This window comes from Chelonia mydas, chromosome 5 (genome assembly GCF_015237465.2).
Source record: "Chelonia mydas isolate rCheMyd1 chromosome 5, rCheMyd1.pri.v2, whole genome shotgun sequence".
In the NCBI taxonomy this organism is placed as follows: Eukaryota; Metazoa; Chordata; order Testudines; family Cheloniidae; genus Chelonia; species Chelonia mydas.
This window is the reverse complement of record NC_051245.2, coordinates 89060073-89080792: the sequence shown is the minus strand read 5'-3', so window position 1 is coordinate 89080792 and position 20720 is coordinate 89060073. Positions and strand designations below refer to the sequence as shown.

At 39.9% G+C, this 20720-nt stretch overlaps 1 protein-coding gene across 4 annotated transcripts in view; it reads left to right on the top strand.

Annotated features, from left to right (window-relative positions):
• NTRK2 (neurotrophic receptor tyrosine kinase 2) overlaps positions 1-20720 on the top strand; it is a 265674-nt gene that overhangs the window by 130326 nt on the left and 114628 nt on the right. The gene's annotated exons all lie outside the window — the stretch shown is intronic.

Below are 20720 nucleotides of genomic sequence, written 5' to 3'. Positions count from 1 at the left end.
ACTGTGAGGTTGCACAGTGGTTTCCTGAAAGACTATATAGAGGTAGAAAAAACAAGTTAAGAAGGTTGAAACAATTATGTCATAACTCAAGCCCAAGTTTTGCCCTTTTTGCACAGGCATCTCATATTTCCCCCTGGATTTCATTGCAGGAGTTGGAATTTGGCAGATTCAGATTTTTCATGATAAATGGTCATTCATGTTTGTGAAATGTACAGTCCCAGATTTCCCTTCGGGAAGGACTGTAGATCCCTGAACATTTTACCAAATCAGCTTAATATGGTCATGGGAAATGACTAATTTTTCTTAAAGTTGGCATGGTGACTATGTCAGATAGCATATTTTACACAGATGCTTTCTCAGTACTCATGTAAAATGTGCTATTGCAGACAACATAATGGAGCTTCATCATCCAAAAGAAATGAGCCTGATGAAAGGCTCATGCATATATTTAAAAGGCTTTATATATAACTTTCTACTATTGTAATTCAAAGGGATGTTATCCATATTAGTTTAGACCCAAAATATACGGTGGCTTTTTTTTTTTTTTTTTTAAAAAGGGGGGATCAGAGGGGTAATAAAATATAATATGTATAGAAATGTTTTAATGAAGTGAAAATGAATGAAAAGTGTTAGGGTTTTGCCATGCAATATTTTGCTGTAGGGCTTGTCCCAAACTCAATAGAAATGTACCATCTAGGGAGGAGAATGAAAAAGTGAAACAGACAAGAAACAAAAGTGAAACTGACCATTTACATTGTCCAAGATGAGTGAAGAAAGTAAACAAGCAGGATAAGTAGTAAAAAGAGATTTAAACTTTTTCAGTTATTTAAAGTTTAATAATCCATGATGGCGGTAAAAAGACAAGCAATGATTCCTTTTAAATATATATGAATTATATCTTAATAGTTATTTCTTTTAAAAAGTAGGTTCTTATAAAGAAAAATTATAAGAGAGGGGATTAGACACAAACATAAACTGCACACATTCAAAATTTTTACCAGTACATGTTATATGAATAATTGTTTTTGATAGTGACATTTAATTTCTTCATTTTGAACATAGTGCAAGAATAAACTGTCAAGTTCATAGATTTTTTTTGGTTTAATTCCCTATTGTTGAATATAGGGAAGGAATGAAATATCATCACTGTCCATGTACAGTAACTGATGCTTTATTCCTACATTGTGTTAATAATCACAAGGATTAATAGGCTGTAGCTCAAATAATTACACACACACAGAGCAAATCTTGCAGTTCTGAGTTTGGCAGTATTTCGTGTCATAGGACTACCGAATTGGGCCCAAAAAGTCAAAAAATTCTAAGCTTAGATGTTCAGATTATTCTGATGAAAGACCTTTTGAGGCAAAAATTTGTTAATTGTTAAAGTAAATAAAATATACATAAATTGCTAATGCAAATGTATTGGAACTGGGGCGCTGAAGCTGAGAAAACATTTTGGAGTCATGATAGTAAAAAAATTAGTTTTGCTTAAGGTTTACCATTCAAACTTTTAGCATCCACATTGTCAGATAAACTCTTTAATGACCAAGGCGATGGAATATTGATGATGTGCACAAACAGAGAGCAGAGTGTTTAAAAAAATGCAATCCATCCCAAAATATAAAGCTGCATTTAAAAATCCTATAAGGATTGCAAGAAATGGATAAAGACTTTGCTTCTAAACTTCACAAAATACCTCAACAAACAAACAAACAAACAAAACGTAGAAAGGCATATTTGAAACAGGAGAGGAAATGATTTTGCGTTAGATCTAATGATTGATCACAAGTTGATGCTGCCTTTGGTATGAATAACTTGCTGTGCTAGCTGCAAAGTAGCTGCATAAAATTAACTTGCTTGTTAGGCTGGTACCTCCCCTGTAACCCACTACTTTACCTTATTTTGGTGATTCAGACCTTGTTCTCATAGCCCCCAATGATTTCATTGTGCCTGCATGCTTCATGATCGTAAACTTTACATACAATTCCAGTTATAAGCAACAACCTTAATCAATACAGTCTTAGTTAAAACCTCAGATAGAGTGCATTGCAGTAATGCAACCTCAAGATGGATAAGTGTGGCAAGATCTGTCTCTGGAAGAATAGGTCACATCATCTATTTCCATTCTTTCTTGCCAAATGAAGATGATACAAATCACTCATGGGAGTTACTGTTGTCTGTGCATCCAGAAGCAACAGAGGATTCAATATGATGCCTGAGTTGTGACCCTGAGTAACCAAAAAGCAGGCATACCCTTCTATCAAGGGAGCTGATAAAATTTCCAGTATGTGTTCTGATGAAATGGAGATGTAGAGATGAGTATCATGATCCACGCTTCAGGCCATATTTTCTCACTGACCCGCCTAATAGCCCCTATTAAATATAAAGGGTGAAACTCCTTGGGGACAGATGAGCAATTTCTCAGAAATACTCTGGAATGACTCAAGAAGGTAAGGAGCATAACTCCGTTCAAGAGGAGCTCCATCTACCCCTGCAAGGGTTAGCAGATTTATTAACACAGCCTCATTCTCCAGAGCATTGAGGCCAATGACAGATCTGTATGAATCAGCATGGAGACTTCATCCATTTCCGAGAGGAGGTCAGGACCCCTTGCTTACTTCAACCCTTCCTGCCCTTCTTCAGTAGCTAAGAGGGTGAGCCATGTCTGCACTTCCCTATAGGATTATGCCTAGCCAATATGCAGAGGAATGAGAAGGAGATTCACTCAGGTTCTCTTGTACTAAACACCTAGCAACTGCTGAGACAATTCCAGGGACACACACACACACATACATACTATGTTCTATTCAGACCTGTATATTTTTATAAACACAAAATGTAAATTAGACTGAATTAATGGGTCTGAACTTCAAACCAGTTCATGTTGCCTGAAATACGAGTGATAAAATAGAAACGTGAAGGGAAAACTCTTAATTCTATTCTCTGATGGTCTCCGCACGTTGGCTTGCAACTGGGCATATCAACAGAGGACCAGTCCCAAGTGAAATCAATGGAAGACTTCCATTGGCTACTGTGGGATGTTGGACACGATTGCTCAATGTATTGAATGGTTTTCCAGTCAGGTGCACTATATATGAAGAGAGATCCTGTTCTATGGGCCTAATTTCCCTCTTGATTATACCTTTTGTTAAACCAGAAGTAACTTCACTGCAATCTATGGCGTTACATCTGTGATATAATTTAGAGGTACGGTACTTGGATTATGCACTCCTTCGGGGCAGGGACCATCTTTTTGCTCTGTGTTTTTTACAGGGCCTAGCACAATGAGATCCTGGTCTGCGACTAAGGCTCCCCAGGCTAGTGCCATACAAATAATTAATAATACATCAGTGCAACCAACAGGACAATCAGACCTGTATTGACTAAATTAATAAATTTGTCAGTCCTCACTCTTTTTCTAACAGCCAGCCCTAAACCTGAAAAAAATATGAATGGATGATCAATGATCTCTACCTTTTATTTTGGAGAGAGGAAGAGGAGGATTTTCTTCATTTTTTCTTCTCTAATTTTTAATATATCGGTCATAAGAAAAGTGAAGAAAGCCACCAAGAAATGCAGACATCACTGATTCAAGGTCCATTTGTGTAAAAGAATACTAATCAAAATCAGGTAAGTTCAGATAGCTCTGCAGTAAGTTCCTAGATCATTTCCTGCATAGAATAACATGGCAGTCATTTCATATAAATTTCTTGAAGTGGAATATTCTCAGGCCAGTCGTCTTCTTGTGTGTACTAATGCAGTCATTGCTTCTCATACATCAGCATGGGTTCCCCGTTGAAAGTTCCCATAGCCTATTTTTAGGCAAAGAGTTCTCAATCATTTTGTTAGGATGGCATAAAAATCATGTTTCTTTCTCTGGAAAGAAATGTTCATGTGTAATTGTATTTTTTCCCTTTGAAGAGGATCCCAGCTTTCCATCCCTTATCTCCTTTTCATATGTTTGTATGAATAAACCTGTACTCTTGCCATAAAAATGTAATGCTTTGAAATCGTGGCTGAATTGTTGCTTTTTATCAGGACTATGTAGCCTTTTAACTTGCAGATGTTGAAATCTGCTCTCCTAGGAGACCCCATTTCCAAATATAGTGATTTGAGGTGACGTGTGGTTTAGGGATCTATAACTTTTTACCTCTGGCTTACTGGTCTGAATTCCACCAAAGATGGAAGTGACTGAAACTTCTAGTTATCTGATGGCTCTTTGCTAGCCTGTGTGATATTGTTTGGATCATGAATGATCTCAAGTGGACAGGTGTTCATGCCAGAAAAGGGTATCTCACTGGGAGTCTGGCTAGAAAGGTCAGGGACTGTATAGGCATGGAGATTGAATTATCCTGTCATCCCTCTAACTACTAATGGTTTGAATGCCTCAAGGAGAGGTAGTGTAGCAAGCTAGACTGCATAAGGGAATCTCAGAAAAATGTTAAAACTTTTCCTTTCTGGGACACACGGGTCTTGTCTGAGGTATGATTTCAACAAAAATTAGGCTTCTGTAAGGCGTATTTGCTTAATGGAGGTTTCAGATATAATTTTGCCCCATGATATCCACAGTAAGGAACACCATATGCATGTTGAAGTTCCTTTTGCAAAGAGTCTGGTCAGATCCCTGTCTGGCTTATTTAGTGACCTCAGTGCCATGGCTCAGGCTCCTGGCTGTGTCAAGCAACATTTCATAAAATAAACCAACAGAATTTATTCGTCTATGATTTTGTCATCAGAGTTATTGACACAAAGGGATTGTGTCTGCATGTGTGGTCCTGGCTGCAGTCTGATCCTTGTCTGGCTCACTAAGAGCATGTCTGTGCTGCAGTGAAACACCCATGGCTGGCCTGCATCAGCTGACTTGGGCTCACAGGCTCGGGCTGTGGGGCTATAAAATTGCAGTGTAGACAACCGGGCTTGGGCTAGAGCCTGGAGACCCCGTAAGGGAAAAGGATCCCAGAGCCCATGCTCCATGCCGAGCCTAAACATCTACACTGTAATTTTACAGCCCCACAGCCCAAGCCCTACTAGCCTGAATCAGCTGATGTGGGCCAGCTGAGGGTGTTTTATTGCAGTGTATATGTACCCTTAATTTCCTCTGCCCTCGGGCTCTGGTGAGGGATGTCTCTGTGCAGTATCAGTGAGTGTCCCCTCCTGAATAAAATATATCCACTCTCACTTACTGATCTGAAATTTTCTTCACTTCCTTGCACTTTGTCATCATTTACACTTGTGCTAAGTGACTGTAAAATTGAACACAAAGGGGATGCTAACAAAAATCAAGCAAATTAATTTTAAATTGAAGCTTGTGTTTCATTCAGACTGGAAATAAAGTGTAAATGCTGAGAGTAATTAGCCTTTGGAACAATTTGTCAAGATACGTGGTGGATTTGTCCTTATTGACAATTTTTAAATCAAGATTGGATGTTTTCACTAAAAGATCTGCTCCAGGAATTATTTTGGGAAAGTTCTGTGGCCTGTGTTATGCACAAGATCAGACTAAATAATCACAAAGATACTCTCTGGCCTTAGAATCCGTTAATCTGTTTTTGCGGTGTTCACTCAATACTAGTCAAAACCTTTACAACATTATAAAAGGATTTTAATTTAATTTTAGTTTGATTTTTTTGCTGCGTAAAAAATCATTTAGAGAATTTTTTCAGTTCATTTGTAAAATAGTGATTTATGCACATTTTAAAATGTGTTTGTTTAAACAAATTAAAGGACCTAGTAAACCAGTTCCATTCTGGGCTGTTAGGTGATGAATTTATATGGTATACATTATAGTGTATATATCTGTTCAGAAGACTCTGTTGAACTCAAAGACCATAACTACTTTGGTCTGATTTGTAAATCTATGTTTACTATTATATTGATTATTACTATGCAAGTTATTGTGGTGAACACAAATATGGTTTTTATGAAAAACTGTTACTGAGCATGAACAGTAATTCATTTTCTAACAATAATTGCTGTTTCAAAAAAAGCCAAAATGGCATAACTTACAACATAAAATATCAAAAAATTGCATCAATCCCATTCTTGAAATGAAGTTTTGCTTCATAAACATAAAGTGGCATCTGTTTTGTTATGCTCTTTAAAATGTTGATAGATGTGTTAACCTCTCTATCTTCATTCTCCTATATGACAATTTTTCAGCCCAGGAGTGCATTTTTGCAAACAAATTGCGAACTTCTGGAAAAATTCTTCAGACAAGATCCTCAGCTGGTGTAAACTGACATAGTTCCATTGACTTTTTAGTTGGATTGCAACAATATACAGAAGTTGAGAATATGGCCCCTGGAGTGTGAAGAGTTGATACAGTTTTGTGGGCAGGGCTCGCGTGGTCTAAATCTGACCCCTTCTTCCCATAGAAAACTTACGGGAAGGGAAAACCATCCATGAATTAGCACTTGTGGAGTTCTTGATGCATTCTTGTAAGCAATGCAGGATTAGTGACAGCCTGGAATGGCGCAGTGGGAGCAACCTGCAAAACCTAGAGTACGCGAGGAGTCATGGGGAATGCAATGTACCACCCTTTAGAACCTGGCACATCCCCAGGGATAATTGGTTCCTCTCTGTTAGTTGCTGGATTCCATTCCCCCAGGAAGGAGCCTAAAGAAGCCTTGATGCCGTTGCTACTTCCTGCCAGACCTCCTCATCCTCCTAAGTCTGTGTGTTCAGGCTCAGAGCCTTATTTAAAGCTTTTTGAAGAAGCACATGCCCAGGCATGCTCCCAGCACTGCAGAGGCATGGGTTTCAGAGAGGGTGCAGCATGTTGCATTGCCTCTATTTAACCCCCATCACTCTGGTGTCATGGGTTTCTTTTTCACCCCTCTTTATTCATTCTGCTCCTGTGTGCCTTAGAGTGGAGAGGTGAATAGAACCTATTGACCTGAGGGCACAACTTGAATTCACAGACAAGTGAAAAACACATCCCCTAGTAAAGACCTGTTCTACAGTCCCCACATGTGCGTAATTCCCACTGGAGCCCATGGTAATTGTGTGAATGAAAGAGCAGTGAAAGATCAGGCTTTTGCTAATCTTTACAGTTCTAGCCAGTGCCGTTTTAAGAACCTGGATAGATAGCTGGATAGATGACACAGATTATACATCACTGGTGCTATGCGCCAAATCATCTAGTCTTTAATCCCCATTCTGGCAAAACTCCCAATGAAGTGGATAGACGTGTTGCCTGGGCATGAAGAAAGTAGGAATTTCAGGGTTTAATCCTATATTAATTTCTCAGCAAGAAAGAAGGATGGATTTTATGGATTTTCACTTAAACATTATGTAGACATGAAACTGACACTCTTTATAACTGATACAAATATCTGTAATTACCTTTTGGCACTGTATTTTCGGAATAATATAGATCCATTATTTTAACTCATTTCTAATGTAATTCATGTATAATCATATATTTGAGATGTTCTCTTTCCATGGCAGAACTCACCGGCACAGCAATATAAAACTTTGTTTACCAAAAGTATATAATCATGCTTAATAAAAAGAGCGTGGGTCTGATTCTGCTATCATTTATGCTGATTTAGACCTTTGTGATTCTTGATTTACGTTCGGGGTAGGAGAATCGGGCACTTCACATACATTCTTTCCATGTCACTGTTTTCTTTCATGCAGCTTCACACTCAATTTTTTGTTTCATTTTTCCTTCCTTCCTCTCTCCTAGATCTATTTTATTTGCAATTTGGATTAATAAGCAATTTTTGAATGAAAAATGGTGTATATGAAATATTACAATGTGTTCGGTGCAAAGGATAACTTGGCTAAAAAAATGCTCAGAAAATTCATGTACCATAGTAAAATAATCCGTGAAAATTGGCCCTTTTCCAAGATTGAATCAAACGATTCAAATCCTAGAATTTTGAATTTTTTTTTAATTCATTATACGTTTGTTGGCCTCCGTCACTAGTGTGTGCCTACCTGGCCATGTCCATGCACTAAAATGTGGTGGGCATGTGGAAGTATGGTATTTGTGTACATACACACAGAATTGCATGCCTAGTTTATGTGGAAATACATGGGCACATCTCCTGAAATCTATCCTTCTGAGACTCATAGTGAGTTTGTAGGTAGCCATTACAGTTTTAAATCTTGAACTGAGGCAAGTGAAAAGAAGGTTTGTGATCTTGTACAGTCTGGTATGATTGTCAGGGTCTGCAGCTTGTTATTGCAGGTCAGTACAGAGATGCACTAGTTGGGGAAGTTAGCGCTGTGTTTTTGCTTCTGTCAGTGCTAATGCTCTCATGATAAATCAAATTCACATACCACTACAAAAATATTGTTTTGCTGTATTAGATTACCAACCTTTAAGGGCTGAGACTAAGATCATGTTAGCATCTTCTTCACCAGTTCCTGCTTGTCAATGTGTAGGTCTACACATGGAGGTGGGGATGTGATTGCCGGCTGGAAGAGACACAGTTGCACTAGCTCTCATCAAGCTACCACGCAAAAATGGTAGCCCAGGCAGCAGCTCGGGCTAGCCACCCAAGTATGTACCCACAGGGTCCAGGAGGGTTTGTACATGGGGCTGCTAGTCTCTCCTGCCACTGCCCATGCTGCCATGGCTATACTGCTACTGTTAGTGCTCTATGTCTTCTCAAGCTGGGAATCACCCCGACAGATCCAGTCGTGCACATACACAGTATTTGCATTTCCATGTGAATGTGGTCTATTTGATTAATGTGTTTCTAAGAAACGGCCATGATCAGACCTTTGGTAGAAGAGGCAGTGATGGAATACTTTAACAGATAAAATTCCATGAATGTATATTACAATTATTTAATGTTTATATTGCATCAGCCCAAGAGGTCCCACGCAGGATCATGACCTATTGTGCTAGGTGCTGTGCAGGATGGCAGGAAGAGATGGTCCTGCCCCAAAGAGCTTACATTCTAAGAAGCAATTTGAAAGAGACAGAGAAGAGGAAGGATGCTGGACAAAGTTGGGGAGAAGTTGATATTGGCAGTTGATCAGGGAGGGAGCTGTACAGCTCTTTAGAAAGAAAGAAAGGACATTTTCAGAGCCAAGAGAACCGAGTGGGAGAAGTTGGCATAGCCATGGGACTCTTGCCAAAGGTATCGAGCAGCATGGGAGTCATTGTAAAAGTATTTCACAAAACATTTTGAGAAATGAAAAATTGTTCCATTTTGAGCCCTGAAAAATGGAAACAATGAAATTCTCAAATGTTTCAGGACATTCTTTCTGTTTTCTGATCATCTCTAGTTAAAAATCAGAGGCCATTGGAATCTTGACCGTGTTACGGCTGCCATCATACCGGTACATCTGGGGCAGCTGACTGTAGCACGAGTGAGATTTTTTGGAAGTGAGGAGAGATGTGGTTGGAATGGGTCTGAGAGGAGCTGGAAGATGGTGTGGTGGGGGAGAAGTTGGCTCCAAACAGCAACAACGAGGGTGAAGTAGATCACCATTATGGCTGGATTCTTTGAACTTATCATGCAGTGTTGTGGCACACAGCACTGGGCCAGCCCATGGAAATAGGCTGAAGTTAAGTGAAAATGAAGGGACAAAGCAAATTTTAAAACTTTTATTAAAGCTAATATTTAAAATCAAGTTTACACAAGTTAAGAAGGAAGGTACTGTACATCTGGGGTCAGGCTTGAGTTATGAGAGATTACAAGTATCGGTTACAAGGTTCACAAGATACATACGTAGCACATAACCAGCATAGACCTAGATTGGGGTCTGGGAGTTTTTAAAGCGTCAGTGAATCAGTGATCTCGGGTATGCCACCCATAGAATGTATTTAGAGTCCAAGTCACTATTGGTGTAGCGAATAGGTACATGTGTCCCTTGGTTCATCAGGGAAGGAAGTGGGTTATTTCCATGACCAGCATTCTTGTTTACTCGTACTGACGGTGTCCCGTGATGTGCTCCAGGTAGATGTCTCTGGACCACCTGATGGTGTCGGACACCATGAGCTGTCTCATGAGACAGGCGGAGCGCCAACCGACTCTGCACGCTCTCAGCACCAGCTTGTTGTGGGGGTCCCACACACCCAGGGCTCCCACGACCAGGGCATGGATCTGGACGTCGTAGCCCTGGGCCTCAGGGTGTCAGCCAGTGGGGTGTATTTCAATGACTTATGCCTGCAAATCAGCTGGAATAATTTTCAGATCTGCATTTGCAGAGCATTTTCAGGGTGTGATGACTCCATTATAAGTGAGCACTGTGCGTGTGGAAACAAGAAATATGATTCTCTGAGCCAATCCCACTTTATTTTTTATCCTGGGGCATATAGGGTGGAATACTTGTCCAAACATTGCAGACAAAAAAAGCATTAGAATTCTTTTTTTAAACAGAGACCAAAAATATTTACTGGGGCATGATCTAAATGCCACACTGAAGCAAGTGTTGTTTATTTGTCTATTCAGTTTCTTGCAAAATCACAGAAGCACCAGCTGCCGGTGTGAGTTTTGAGTATTGGAGGATAATGATGATACAGGTCACCCGTGGGACGATGGAGAGGTGATTCCCATGGCTACCTTGTGGAACTCTGCAGCCATTCAGGATTGCTGTACACAAGGAAATGTTTTCAGAATTGAGGCTGTTGCAGGCTGACAGAAATTTCTATGCAGGGAACTCATCACTGATGTAGAAAGTAAATCTATAGTTTCTGAGTACTCTAGGGAGAACACTTGTACAGGAAGCCACTGAAATGGCTACTGCAACAGAGACAGAAAAGGAACCAGTTTCACTACTGCTAAGTAATTTAACATAAACTGGGATAAAATATTATCATTTATTGCTGCTTTAACTCTTTTAGTGGGATGGTATTTAATAAATCATATGCTCATTGTAAACAATGCAAATATGAACTGGTTTATTAGTATGGCTCACTTCGTGACAGTTGATATGAGACCTTCAGCACAGTAAGGTTTAATCAGAAATCCTAAATAAAATAAAAACACACAACTATGAACTAATGAGGTCTCCAGTGCTGTGTGATACATTTTATTTACCTTAGAAGGATCAGGCTCCAGTCATTTGTGACTTTGCTTATGCTGTCCTTCCCAGCCTCTGGAAACAGAGGTCCTGATTCTCCTCTCTCTTCACCAGAGCATACCAGTAGTGGTTCTGTTGGACTTGTGGAATTACATCTGTGAATAACTAGTGGAAGTGATAGGAAAATCAGGTTTGAGTATAGTAATTTGACCACAGTCCAGTGGTCTCTCAGTATAAAATAACTAAAGATAGCTACTGTTTTAAAGAAAAATCTAAGGGTAGATCTGACACTTATGATTTTAGTTGCTGGTTTCAGAAAACGGTTTGGAAAGCCAGCTTGTAAGTGGCCGGGGAGCTAGCAAACAGGAGCAGCTAATGGGAGTTTTGCAAGGGAGTTTAGAGACCGCGCGTGAGAGTCAGATACATCTAATGACATTATCTAAACTTAGGCCAAAACTCCACCTCCAGCCCCAAAGAAAAAACGAACAAAGCACACATAAAGAACAAACAAACAAAAAACTCTACAAGAGTAACAATATTGGCGGCAGAATTCCAGCAGCAGAGTTTTCAGTTTATTGCATTGAGTGCAGCATGGGTGATTATCTGCCTTGTGGTCAGGTGTCATAAGTGTGTGTTCAGTGCAAGCAACTCATGGCCCTCACAAACTGAGTCCAGGCTCTTGAGACCAGAGTGAACTGGATGAGCTAAAGGAGACAGAGAGGTATATAGACAAAACTTACTGGGACACGGTAGAGCAGTCCCAACCCCAGAATGACCGCCTCTGTGCTGTTGAGGAGGATGGAAGTCTCAGGAAGTAGAACGTCAAGCTGGAGCTGAGGGACCCATAGTCGAGACCCTCCTTCCAGCTTATGTCACACTGAGGATACCTCTCTGGGGGAGGGAACCCCAGTTATTGTGAAGAGATAGGTAATAGTAACGGGGGATTTGATTATTAAAATATAGGTAGTTGGGTTTGTGATGACTGGGTGAACCGCATGGTGACTCGTCTGCTGGGTGCAAAGGCTGTGGACCTCTCAAGACATCTAGACAGACTTATGTGCAGTGCTGGAGAGTGGTAGTCATGGTACATGTAGATACCAGTGACATAGAGAAAGGTAGGAGAGATGTCTGGAGGCTAAATTTAGGATGCTAGGAAAGAGATTAAAGTCCAGAATTCTCTGAAATGCTTCCAGTTCCATGCACAGGGTCAGTTAGTAGGCAGAAATGCAGGGTCTCAATGCATGGATGAGATGATGGTGTAAAGAGGAGGGATTTAGGTTTATTAGGAACTGGGGAACCTTTTGGGAAAGGAGGAGCCTGTTCAGGAAGGATGAGTTCCACCTAAACCAAAACAGAACCAGATTTCTGGCATGTAAAATTAAAAAGGTTGTAGAAGGGTTTTTAGACTAAGAGCTGGGGGAACAGATGTGGAGGAGCACATGGTTCAGACAGACACATCCCTTAGGGAAGAATTTTTTAAAGAGGATACTCTATATCCTAGTAAAGAGGAGAGGATAGAAGTTGATAGAGTACAGGTAGGAACTGAAGAGACAAAGTCTAAGAAAAAAAATGGTCCAATTCAATTCTATTACATGAAGGCAGACAACTAAATATTAAGAAATTTTATAAGTGCTTGTATACAAATGCAACAAGTCTAAGTACTAAGATAGGTGAACTTGAGTGCCTGGTATTAAATGAGATTATTGATAAAATAGCCATCACAGACTTAATGGAACAATGATAATCAATGGCATACCGTAATATGATGTACAAAATATATAGAAATAACAGAGTAGGTTGCACTGTTGTGGGAGTGGCACTACATGTGAAAGAAGCATAGTGTCAAATATTGTGAAGATTTTAAATGAATCAAACAGTACCATAGAATCTCCATTGATAGAAATTCCATGCTAGAATAATAAGGTAAGTCTACACTACAAAATTAAGTTGACCTACGTTACACTGATGTACAGACACTGCAGGAATTAAATTGCTTTTGCATGTCCACACTACGCTCCTTGTGTTGGTGGTGCACGTCCTCACCAGGTGACTTGCACCCATTTAACTGTCAGTGGGGGGCATTGTAGGATGGCTTCTGAAAGGCAGCAACAGTCGATGTAAGCAACATAAGGTCTACACTGACACTGCATTGACCTAACTACGTCGACTTAAGTGCTACGCCTCTCGCAGAGGTGGAGTTAAGTCGACGTAGGGGGTAGGAGCTACATATTAGTGTAGATGGTTACAGAGTTAGGTCAATGTAAGCTGCCTTACATCACCCTAACTCTATAGTGTAGACCAGAGCTAAGAGTATAGCAGTAGGAATATACTACCAACCATCTGATCGTAAAATGTTTGTAAAATGCTCAGGGAGATTAGAGAGGCTAAAAAACAGAAAATGTAGTAATAATGGGGGATTTCAACTATCTCCCTATTGACTGGTAACGTGTCACCTCAGGACAGGATGCAGAGATAACATAAGAGCAAGTTGGACAAACACCTCTCAGGGATGGTCTAGATAATACTTAGTCCTGCCTTGAGTGCAGGGGACTGGACTAGATGACCTCTCGAGGTCCCTTCCAGTTCTATGATTCTATGATTTCTAGACAACATTAATGACCGTTTCTTGGAGCAGCTAGTCCTGGAACCCACAAGGGGAGAGGCACTTCTTGAGTTAGTCTGAAGTGGCACCCAGGATCTGGTCCAAGAGGTGAAAAAAGCCAAATCATTCAATAATAGTGACCATAACATAATTAAATTTATCATCCTTATAGGGGAGAAAATAAGAAACCCACCTCAGTAGCATATAAATTCAAAAAGGGGAACTACACAGAAATGAGGAGGCTAATTAATCAGAAATTAAAACGAACAGTCACAAGTGTGAAATTCCTGCAAGTTGCATAGAAACTTTGAAAAAACACAATAATTGAAGCTCAAACTATATGTATACCCTAAGCATAAACAAACAAAAAAAACCAGAAAGAGGACCAAAAAAATTGCCACTATGGTAAACAACAGTGTAAAAGAGGCTGTTAGAGACAAAATACATCCTTCAAAAGTTAGAAATCAAATCCTAGTGAGGAAAATAGGAAGAAGTATAAACTCTGGCAAGTCAAGTATAATTAGACAGTCCAAAAAAGAATTTGAAGAGCAACTAGCAAATGGCACAAAACCAACAGCAAACATTTTTTAAAGTACATCAGAAGCAGGAAGACTGCCAAACAATCAGTGGGGCCACTGGATGATCAAGATGCTAAGGGAACACTCAAGGAAGACAAGGTCATTGAGGAGAAGCTAAATGAATTCTTTGCATTGGTTTTCAGTGCAGAGAGTGTGAGGGAGAGTCCCACAGCTGAGCCAGTCTTCTAAGATGACAAATCTGAGGAACTATCGTAGATTGAGGTGTCAGTATAGAAGGTTTTGGAACAAATTGATAAATTAAACAATAAGAAGTCACCAGGAACAGACTGTATTAACCCAAGAGCTCTGAAGGAACGCAAATATGAAATTGCAGAACTACTAACCATGGTATGTATCCTATCACTTAAATAAGCCTCTGTAACAGGTGACTGGAAGATAGCTAATGTAACACTGATTTTTTTTAAAAGGCTCAAGAGGCAACCCTGGCAATTATAGGCTGGTAAGCCTAACTTCAGTACCAGGCTAATAGGTTGAGACTATACTAAAGAACATAATTATCAGACCCATAGATGAACACAATATGTTGGGGAAGAATGTGGAGAAAGTGAATAAGGAAGCGTTATTTATCTCTTCACATAACACGCAAATCAAGGCTCACCCAATGAAATTAATAGGCAGCGGGTTTAGAACAAACATAAGGAAACACTTCTTCATACAATGCTCAGCCTATCTGTCAAACTTATTGCCAGAGGATGTTGTGAAGGCAAAAAATAGAGCTGGATTAAAAAAAGAATTAGGTAAATTCATGGCTATTAGCTAAGATGGTCAGGGATACAGTCCCATGCTCTGGGTGTCCATAAACCTCTGACTGTCAGCATCTGGGACTGGACAACAGGGGATGGATCCCTTGATAAATTGCCCTGTTTTATTCACTCCCTCTGAAGCACCTGACACCAGCCACTGTTGGAAGACCATTGGTTTTACCCAGTATGGCCATTCTTATGTTCTTATCCCTTTTCAGAAAGGGAACTGACCTACATGCCTAAAATCAAGCACGTGCTTACATGATTTCCTGATTAGGGCCTTAAAGATTTAGTCTGGGACTCTCAAAACTGGGTGCCTAATGTTAGGATCTTAAACCCATATTTTGGCACCTAAATAAGTGGCCTGGTTTTCAAATGTGCTGATCACCCAGGAGCTTCTATCTCATGTACCATTCAGAAGACCAAAAATTATTTGCCAAAGTTTATTCAGTAGCTAATTTCAAATAAAGAATAATTCTGAGAGAATCACAGAAAATTCACAGGTAGGAAAAGCAGTGAAATGCACTGAATAAATTGCTTGCTCAGCTCTGCTTATTATCCTGAATGAGCTGGCTTTGGGTCCATTAATATATAGTTTGATATAAGGACCATAAGGAATTCTTTTTTCTGTGGTTTTCATATCCAAGTAAACTCTGTGATATTTGCAGTTAGACAGTTCAAGCATCAAATATTGTGCAGGATTATTTGCACCTGCTTAGCCAAACTCTGCTCTACTTGTACCCATGCAGTACACTGAAAGACTGATGCTGCAGCATTTCAACATGAGCTGAAACCAGCAATTATTTAAACTGTCACAAGCAATCCGAGTCTTGTGAGATTTCCAAACGAAAGAGATTCTGATAGGCTTTGGAAAAGTCTTCAAAATTCAGGCTGGTTTCAATAAGCTGAACCTTTGAACATTTTTAGATTTGTCTATCATTATTGATTTGGCTAATAATTAGCTATGTCATTGCTCACCAGTGTAAGAGTTAAATCTGTTTTCACAAGCCAGTTTCAAGAGCAGGGAATGCTCAGGGGACTGGTTGGCTCAGGAGATAGATGATTTTTTCACTTAGAGGCTTCTGGTTAGAATTCAATCCACATTCCTTCTAGCTAGAAGTCATTCCAGCTCTGGTAACTAATTGTTTAGTTCACCTGTGCAAAATAAGTTGATGCTTTCAGAGCTGAATAAATAGTAGTAACAAATTTTTGCAAATATTAGTTTGAATTTGAACAAGAAATTTCATTTGACTGTGGTTTGGAGCCATTTCCTTTTTGCTTTCTGTGAGCATTTGAATAGCTGAGCTTCACGAGTGTGAATGCTTATAGAAAAATGAATGTTAAGCTCCCACTCTTGAATGTTTGCTGAAAGCAAATGTTGAGTGTCACAAAATAGAAAAAAATGACATGTGACTTATGTAACTAACAAATTTCCACTAACACAAACTGTTCAGAAGCTATCAATATAATGGGGGGAAAATTGGGAATAATTTTCTATAAAGACTACATTTGAAAAAGTCACAATCTTGTAGACATTTCACAAGCAGGAAAAGAGACAACATTTGATTAAGAAATGGTGCATTATGAATAATTAGACATAGGCTGGGACACTGAGCTACAAAGCTACATTCTGAGTAACTGGGTGAATCTTTTTCATGTTGTCACAACTGTGCATCAACTCCCAATGGTGCTTGGTTGGGACCTCATCATGTACACACAGAGAAAATAAATCCCTACACCCACTGTTTTAAATGAGGAACAAAGAGAGGGATGCATCAATTTGAAGAATAGTGAGCTAGACACCGTGTGGTGGGGAGAGGGAAAGTGAAAGGCAGAAGGAGAAAAAAATGACAGTTTTAAATTGCCTGCACATCACAAAGTGCCAGACAGCAGTTTGTGGCGCTTCTAGGCTCTTTCTATTATAAAACCTAAATTGGGAGCTTTCAGATTTATGTGTTATCAAACAAACGGAACTGAAGTTCGCTGCTGAGTGACAAACGACTGTGAAAAGGCAGCGAGGCTTCTGGGAGAGGGGAGTAGGGGGAAAGGATGCAAATAGTCTAGTAAACCTAGAAAAAGAGAGCAAACGTAGAAAAAATTAACAATAAATGTAGTCAAAAGACTAAATAAAAGACATTTATAATGTTTTCCTACTAATTTTTCTTATACTTAACTAGGAACTACTTTTCATAAAGGAAGGATGTTGTTATAAATGTGTTGCACATACCTTCTCAGAGCTGTTTTTAAAATAATGTATTGTAAAATGAATGAGCTGTGGTCTACTAGCAATAATCCATTATAAGCTGTGCATTAATAGACTACTAGGGCACTTCTCAGGTAGTTAAACCTACAGTGCATATGAGGAATGCACAAGTATCCTACAGTTTACTCCCATCATGTCTTATTGCTATATATGCTCAATTTTAGGCCTAATTCAAATCCCAGTGGACAAAAGTCCACATCCATTTAGGGATCACCAGGGTTGGCACACTTGGCCCCCACTGGCTTCTTTTATCGTTTGGCATGAAATAATGTTTGGGGTCATTTTGCTTATGTGGGAATGCCCTGTGGATGGTAAATTTGAATCTAAGAAATGATTCAGTCAAGGATAAATTGAGGCAGAAAGAAATCACTTTATTAGTGATATGTTCAATTTCTAAAAACAAGTACACCACAACTAACAATAAGCATTTCTTCAAAATTTAGTTACCGATAGTTTGTTAAACAGAATTTGGAAGATGATCTGTGATCGTGCCAGCTAATCACGTCAAATAAAATGCTGCAGTTCTATCAGGTGACTATTAAGACGTGGTGGCAAGGCAGTTTGCAAAAATTGGGCGGCTGCTGCTGCTCTCTGTGTTGTTTCTGTCATGTGGCTATAGAGGAGCTCATTCACCATGCAGCCCTAAATTCTCTCTCTCACACACACACATGCAGAAGAGGAAAAGGGAAGGTTCACATTCAGATTAGTTGGGAAGAGTACATTGGTAAGAAATCATTGCATTAATATTACTAAAATGAAATGAAGAATAATAAGCATTTGATTTTAGCTGAATAATTACTTTTTGTTTGGCTCCAGTAAGCACATTCCATCTGATCTTTTATTCTCATAGCAGATATTTTTGCAGTGTCGTATTTTAAAATGATTGTTATATTACCCAAGTTCCCTGGGTACTGAAATCTGCAGGTGGCTATAATAAATAGTCTGGATGATCTGTATTAAAAATGATAAATCATTTTCTTTCTTTCTTTAGCATTGTCTGCTCCCCCAGATACTTACATCTTTCTGACTCATATATGTGTATTGATTATTACACCATCTCCCTATTACACTTTAGGATCAGATCTGTGTTTCATTTGACTGTCAATAATGATGGGCCACAAATTCTTCATATTCCAGAACAGGTCGCACCATCTGAGCTGCTGCTAGTATAAATGTGGTCCACTAGCCACAAACCAGTAGGCAGCTTTACAGCTACCATTTAATCTGAACTTGAAAGAATGTTATAATTTTTGAGAGGCTTTGTGGTCTAGGAGACAAAGCAGGGGGTGAGAGTTCCTCCAGAGTTCTAGCAATGGCTTTGACAAAGATTCCCTCTGTATCTTCCAGCAAGTTACTTAACCCTTTTGTGTCTGCTACCCCATCTTAAAAATGTGAATAACAACACTTCCAAATAAAGCATGATATTGAATAGATTTGCAAAGTCTCATGGGCCACATTGTGCCCCTGAGATTGGTATGCAAATATTTCCTGGAAAGAAAGGGAGATCAACAATCTCTTTACTCCAGTCCCTCTCTTCCTGGGACCCTGCAGAGATTCTCCTCTGTGTGGGGAGTCTCAGGGGATGAGGGCAGGCTGCAGGAAGGGTTTTTTCCAGCAGACCTGTACAAATGACAAGAAAGAGGTAATACAGATCCAGGCTTTATTACCTTTCCCTCAGTGCTTCTGCACCAGGGAAAACCTCCCTTCAAGTAGGATACCAGGGCTAGCCATGCTGCTTGTTAGCCAACATGCTCCCGACCCAGTGCAGAGACAGAGGGCATATATGTGGATGGTAGGACCCAGGTGATTCACTGGGTTCTAAAGGCAAAACCCAATTTATTCAGCCTGGGAGAGGGAACAAAGTGCCCCTTGCCTTTTAGAATGATTTGGGGTGAACTCTGTGTGCAGATCCTGGCAGAGTTTGCCCCAGTTCTAATCACCTCCCTTTGCAGGTATTTCCACTTGAGGGATGCCCGAGAGAGGGTGGGTGTGTGTGTGTGTGTGTGTGTGAGAGTGAGTGAGTGAGAGAGAGAACTGGGATCCTTTGTCATCAGCACATGGGAATAAAACTGAAACAAACACAAATATGCAGCTGTGACTCTTTTGGATTCAGAGCAGCAACAAAAGAGCTGGTAAAAGATTTGAATAGCTACAGTCTGTGTATGTCAATGTCAATGGAAATGGCTAAAATTGCTTGTTCCTCATTCTTTAGAGGAGTCAAAGCATTTGAAACAAAAAAGACTTTTGACATGCAGAACGTGTGTTTTAGAGAAATTGCATTGAAATCAGCATGACTGAACTTTTGACACTTAACAATGTTGAAAATTGAATACTGTGAAGCTGACTAACATAGCTTTTATCTAATTACCCTCAATAGTACCTGTTACTTAAATTATTATATATAAGAAAGATTAAAATTTGTCACTGTAATGCATTTTTTCTATATGAAAGCAAAACAGAGAAACACAATTCAGTCCTCTTATGTCACTGTAATAAATACATTGATTCTTATCTGAGCCGAAAGGTAAAATGAAATGAGAACTGGATCAGCTAAATGAAAGCTGAAAATAGAGTTATGTGATTCTGGTAGGGTTCATGAACTGAGTCCTGCAGGTTGGTTCATAGACTCATCGATTTTAAGGTCAGAAGGGACCATTGTGATCATCTAGTCTGACCTGTTGCACATTGCAGGCCACAAGCCCTCACCTATCCACTTCTGAAATTGACCCCTAACCTCTGGCTGAGTAACTGAAGTCCTCAAATCATGGTTTAAACACTTTAAGTTACAGAGAATCCACCAGTTACACTAGTTTAAACCTGCAAGTGACCTGTGCCCTATGCTGTAGAGGAAGGAGAAAAACCCCCAAGGTCTCTGCCATTCTGACCTGGGGGAAAATATATTCCTGACCCCAAATATGGTGGTCAATTAGACTCTGAGCATGTGAGCAAGACCTAGCAGCCAGACACCTGGGAAAGAATTTTCTGTAGTTACTCAGAGCCCTCATAGAATATTAGTGTGGAAGAGACCTCAGGAGGTCATCTAGTCCAAACCCCTGCTCAAAGCAGAACCAACACCAACTAAATATCCTAGCCAAGGCTTTGTCAAGCTAGGCCTTAAAAACCTCTAAGGGTGGAGATTCCACCACCTCCCTAGGTAACTGATTCCAGTGTTTCACCACCCTCCTAGTGAAATAGTGTTTACTAATATCCAACCTAGGCCTCCCCCACTGCAACTTGAGACCACTGTTTCTTCTTCTGTCATCTGCCACCACTGAGAACAGCCTAGCTCCATCCTCTTTGGAAACCCCCTTCAGGTAGTTGAAGGCTGCTATAAAATCCCCTCTTACTCTTCTCTTCTGCAGACTAAATAACCCCAGTTCCCTCAGCCTCTCCTTGTAAGTCATGTGCCCCAGCCTCCTAATCATTTTCATTGCCCTCCGCTGGACTCTCTCCAATTTTTCCACCTCTGTTCTGTAGTGGGGGAACCAAAACTGGATGCAATACTCCAGGTGTGGCCTCCCCAGTGC